Source organism: Talpa occidentalis, unplaced genomic scaffold, assembly GCF_014898055.3.
Source record: "Talpa occidentalis isolate TD23 unplaced genomic scaffold, MPIMG_talOcc4v2.1 talOcc4.15, whole genome shotgun sequence".
In the NCBI taxonomy this organism is placed as follows: Eukaryota; Metazoa; Chordata; class Mammalia; order Eulipotyphla; family Talpidae; genus Talpa; species Talpa occidentalis.
In genome coordinates, this window is record NW_023601543.1 from 60,485,509 (window position 1) to 60,491,634 (window position 6,126).

General features: G+C 36.7%; 1 pseudogene; it reads right to left on the bottom strand.

Moving 5' to 3' along the window:
• Nucleotides 1–5,455, bottom strand: part of LOC119245694 (THUMP domain-containing protein 2-like) — an 8,172-nt pseudogene extending 2,717 nt beyond the window's left edge.
• Between the last annotated feature and the right edge of the window lie 671 nt (nucleotides 5,456–6,126).

The following is a 6,126-nucleotide window of genomic DNA, read 5'->3' on the forward strand; positions in this document are numbered from 1 at the left end:
TTTTGTCTTTTTTTTTTTGACCTTTTGTTTGGTTTCTCTATAGTATGTATGTAAGTGAAACCATCCGCCATCTGATATTTATCTTTTTCCTTCATACTTATTTCGTTTAGCATAATCCCTCCAGCTCCAACCATGTTCCTGCAAATAGCACCAGTCTGTCTTTTTCGATTGCTATAGCAGCTTTATTAAAATTAACTCCAAAAAGGAAAGAATCCAAATTTCAATCAACTGATGGATGGATAAACACACTTTGATACACCCATACAAGTGAATCCTGCTCACCAGCAAAAGAAACAAGGTGTTATGTGTCATAACATGGACAACTCTCAAAGTAGTATGTTAAGTGAAAGAAAACAGATGAGAAAACTCTATTTGTAAGACTCTAGAAAAGGTAAAACTTAGTGACAGAAAGCAAATCAGTGGGTGACAGAGATGTGGGCAGGGGACTCATTGCAAAGGGCCAAATAGGAGTCTTCTCTGGTGTTGTAGCTGTTCCAAATAATGATGGAGGTGGTAGTTGCATGACTATATGTTTGTCAATATTCATCCACTTTTGTGCTTGATATCAGCAAATTTTTTGCATGTAATTACACCTGTTAAACTGGTTAACGGAAAAGTCCAGTAAGAATATCCTCATGTGATGTCCTGGGAAGGACACAACATGGTGGCGCAGCGGGTTGAGTGCAGCACTGTGGAGCTGTCCACAGCCTCTGCAGCATGAGTTCGATCCCCGGCCACCCAGTGAGATTCCCACATGGCACAGAAGACCTCTCCTGTCTCGCCCGCTGCTCCCCTTAGCAGTGCTTTCAGTCCCTCTCTGCCGATCTCCCCTCCCTGCTCTGTCTCCGGTGAATCCTCTCACCCTCCCGCGCCTCTGGCCTATACCCCAGCTCTTGTATAAATAAATAAATCTTTTAAAAAAAGGAAGAAGGACACAACATCATCAACAAGATTTTCTAATAAAAATAACTATGATATATATTTTTTAAAAAAATTATTTTATATATTTTTACATCATTTTCAATTTTTGCACAATGTATGCATTTTCATCTTGGTTATAGTCCCCATACAATTCTCACCACCTTTGTTTTGATCCTACTCCCATCTCCCCCCCACCCCCCCGCACGCCCCAAGCCCATAATGTATCTCTGGATTCTCTGGTTTATACTTGCTTGTTGATTTTGATTTTTAATTTATTATAATGTCTTTTTTTCTGGACCCTTATTTAGATTTTCTAAATTCCTGCTATGAGTGAGACGATCCAGTATTTTTCTTTTTCTTTCTGGCTTATTTCACTGAGCATGATCCCTTCTAGTTCCATCCATGTTGCCGCAAATGGCATGAGTTTATCTTTTTTGATTGCTGAGTAATATTCCATTGTGTATATGTACCACATCTTTTTGATCCAGTCATCTATTTTTGGACATTTGGCTTGTTTCCATAGCTTAGCTATTGTAAACAGTGCTGCTATAAACATAGGGGTGCAGGTGCACTTTTGAATTAATAATTCTGTGTCCTTTGGGTAAATACCTAGGAGTGGAATTGCTGGATCATATGGAAGCTCCATCTTTAGCAGATTGAGGAATCTCCACACAGCTTTCCGTAGTGGTTGGGCCAGTTTGCACTCCCACCAGAAGTGCAGTAGAGTTCCTTTTTCTCTGCATCCTCACCAACATTTGTTGTTGCTAGGTTTTTCAATATGTGCCATTCTCACTGGTGTAAGATGGTATCTCATGGTAGTTTTGATTTGCATTTCCCTGATTACAAGTGATGCTGAACATTTTTTCATATGCCTGTTGGCCATTTGCATTTCCTCTGTGGAGAAGTTTCTTTTTAGCTCTTCTGCCCATGTTTTGACTGGGTTGTTTACTTTGTTTTTGTTGAATCTCTTCAGTTCTTTGTAGATTTTTGTGATCAGTCCTTTATCATTAGTGTTGTGTGTGAAAATTTTCTCCCAGTCGGTGGGGTGTCTGTTTGTTTTGGTTATTGTCTCTTTTGCTGTACAGAAGCTCTTTAATTTGATGTAGTCCCAGTTGTTTAACTTTGCCTTCACTATCATTGGTTTGGGTGATGAGTCTTTGGAGATGTTAATGAGGTGTATGTCATGTAGTGTTTTGCCTATATTTCCTTCTCTATATTTTATGGTTTCAGGTCTTATGTCTAGTTCTTTAATCCATTTTTGAGTTAGTTTTTGTGCATGGTGTGAAGTAGTAGTCAAGCTTCATTCTTTTGCATGTAGCAACCCAGTTTTCCCAGCACCATTTATTGAACAAATTTTCTTTGCTCCTTTTTCAAAGATTAGTTGACCATAAATCTGTGGGTTTATTTCTGGATTTTCTATTCAGTTCCATTGGTCTGTGTGTCTGTTCTTGTTCTAATACCATGCAGTTTTGATTATTATGGGTTTGTAGTATAGCTTGAAGTCTGGGCGTATGATACCTCCATTCCCTTCTTTTTTTCAGGAGAGCTTTGGCTATTCAGGGTTTTTGGTGGCTCCATATAAATTTCATTAATATTTGTTCTATTTCTTTTAAGAATGTCATTGAAATTTTTATTGGAATAGCATTGAATCTATGAATTGTTTTCAGTAGGATGGTCATTTGGATAATGTTAATTCTTCCAATCCATGAGCAGGGGATGTCTTTCCATTTCTTTGTGTCTTCTTCTATTTCTTTTAACAGTGTTTTATAGTTTTCTTTTTATAGGTCCTTTACCTCTTTTGTTAGGTTTATTCCCAAATATTTATTTTTTTTTGTTTCAATAATAAAAAGGATGGTTTTCTTGATTTCTTCTTCTTCAGATTGATTGTTTGTGTATAGGAAGGCTATTGATTTTCATGTGTTGATTTTGTATCCTTCTACTTTACTAAGCTGATTGATTAGTTTGATTAGTTTTTCTGTGGAATTTTTTCCGGTTCTCTATGTATATTATCATAGTATCTGTGAATAGTGATAATTTTACTTCTTCTTTCCCTATTGGGATTCCTTGTATGTCTTTCTCTTGTCTTATTGCTCTGGCTAGGACTTCCAGTATTATATTGCAAAGCAGTGGTGAGAGTGGACATCCTTGTCTTGTTCCAGATCTTAATGGAAATGCTTTCAACTTTTCACCATTGAGAATGATATTGGCTATGGGCTTGTCATATATGGCCTTTATGATGGTGAGGTATGTTTCTTGTATACTGAGAATTTCAAGGGCCTTTATCACGAATGGGTGTTGTACTTTGTTGAAAGCTTTCTCAGCATCTATTAATATTATCATATGGTTTTTATATTTCTTTTTGTTGATGTGTTGGATTACATTGATTGATTTTCAGATGTTGAAATTTCCTTGCATCCCAGGAATAAATCCTACTTGGTCATGGTGAATTATCATATGGATACATTGTTGGATTCTGTTAGCTAAAATTTTATGGAGGATTTTTGCATAAGTGTTCATTAGAGAGATTGACCTGTAGTTTTCTTTTTGTGTGTTGTCCTTGTTTGGTTTTGGTATTAGTGTAATGCTGGCTTCATAGAACATGTTTGGTATTATCCCTTCCTTCTTAATTTTTTGAAAGAGTTTGTGAAGGCTAGGCACTAGTTCATTTCTGAATGCTTGGTGCAATTCATTTGTAAATCCATCTGGTCCTGGGCTTTTGTTTTTGGGGAGGGTTTGATTACCATTTCAATTTCATTGCTTGTAATTGGTCTGTTTAAGTATTCTATTTCTTTTTTATCTAGCTTTGGATGATTGCAAAGTTGTAGGAATTTGTCCATCTCTTCTAGATTGTTGAACTTGTTTGCATATAACTGTTCGTAGTAGTTTCTGGTTGTTCTTGTTATTTCTGCTGTGTCTATTGTGATTTCTCCTCTTTCATTTGTGATCCTATTTATTTGTGACTAGGATCTACTCTTGAATAAACTGTCAGGCTAACCAGAATGCTAGGCATTCTACAGGACAACCAGCTTGAAATAATAAAAAAAACTGTCAGTAGCATGAAAGACAAAAACAGGAAACTAAAGGCTCTCAATAACTAATCACAATGTATACCCATTGACTGGATTCTATTTAGGAAAAAATAAAGCTATAAAGAACATAATTGGAACAACTGAAGAAATTCGAATATGGACAGTATTTAGATAACAGTAATATATGAATGTTGCTTCCTAAGTATTTTGTTTATGTAAGAAGAATGCTGTAAGGAGCACATTTGTAAGGAAACATGGTGAAGATTGTTCCATGAAGTTCAAGTGTCAAAATGATTGCATTTATCAAGTGGTTCAGGAAAACAAAACAAAGGAGGGGGGAAGTCAGAGGGATGACAAAGAAAGAAAGGAAATATGCCTAAATATTAACAATTGGTGAATACAGGTAAAAAGAATATGGGTATTTATTGTATTATTCTTTTATTTTTCTGTATCTTTGAGATTTTTCATAAGGAGATAAGAGATACTTGAGAAATAACATGTATTATAATAAAATAAACTTGGTTAAAAAACAAGGTAGCTTATTGAAAGTTTTAAATCAAAATTTAAAAAATGGATGCATATTCAGTCATATACTGTCACTAGAAATAGTAACAAACCTAAGGAGAGTAAAGTGGTTTTGTATCTTTAACAAAAAAGCTTTTAACTATCAAAAAAAAAATAACAGGGGAAGTTGTTCATTATTCAATACATTGAATAGAAAGCAACCATTCAGAAAATAGACCTATATAGCTGGGTCCTCCCTGGTGGCGCAAGGGGTTAAGACGCAATCTGTGAAGCTATCCACAACCTCTACAGCACGAGTTCAATCTCCAGCCAGAGAGTGAGTAACCCACATGGTGCAGCAGACCTCTTCTGACTCACCTGTTGCTCCCCTCAGCAGTGTATTTCAGTCTATCTGTCTTTTCTGTTCCCCACTCTGTCTCTGGTGATTCCTCTCGCTCTCCCCCCCACCCCCAACACACACCTCTGGCCTGTACCACAGCTCTTGTATGCATAAATAAATAAATCTTTAAAAAAAAACTATATAGCTCACCTGATGATTAATTATAACTAGATTAAACTTCACTGTCAAAATTTAAAACATAAAAATTGAACACTTACTCAGTATATTCTGAATGGAGAAGAACTTTCCAGGAGTAAAAGAAATGAAGGGCAGAAAAAGATGAATAGAGTTGATAATGAAATTAGAACTCTGGAATATCAAAAATATTAAAATAGACTAAATAATTTAAGCAGACCAAACAAATGATACTTAAAAAGCTATGCTTTCAAAGGGCTTGAAGGATATTGCGTACAATGTCCAGAGTCATTATCACTGGGTTACAGAATTCAACTGACTCACTTTTCCTTTGCACTTTCATGAATTCATGTTTTCTTCAGAATCTGTCTCACCTATATTCAGAACATCAGCAATGATATGAAAATGATATGTGTTCTGTGCACTCAGTTGGGAAAGGGAAGGCCTGTACTTAAATCTCACCCATGGGTCCCATCTAAGAGTCCCTTCTGTGACACTTCCTGCCGGTGGTCTGTCATTTGCAGCAACACTTTCAGAGCTGGGTAATGAGGAGGGGAGTGTGGGGCAGAGACCAGGAGTCTACAAGTATTTTGAGGAATGCTTTTGCTTTCTAGAGAATTCTGATTGGTTGGAAATTCTCTGTTGAGCTGAAATTGAAATCTAAATGTCATTTAACTTCCCTTTACTGTCCCTGGATCAACTAAGTATGAATGTACTACTCCTCATTTGTACATATCCAAAGGTAGTCACATGCATCCCCACCTCTACTGTTCCCTGCCTCAAATTTTTCAGACTCTCAGATCACGGGCCCCCTACCTATACTACTCAGAGTGCGTTCTGTGGGCCAGCAGCATGGACAACCTGCGAGCTTGTAGAATTTAGAATTCTCAATGGAATCTGCATTTTTATAAAATCCTCAGGTGGTTTATGAAGCACTGGCCTTGAGTAGGACACATTCACATTTGTCAGCATTTCATTTAATAGGTGCTTTCCAGACTGAAAAATATCCCAATATTCTGTAGTATACAAAGTGATCGTTAGCCCTTCTGATGTATCCATTCATCATAGGAACAAATATTTATGGAGCTCAGTGCTTGGTGTAAGCAGTTGTCAGGCACTCTTAAGTGGAAGAGAAAT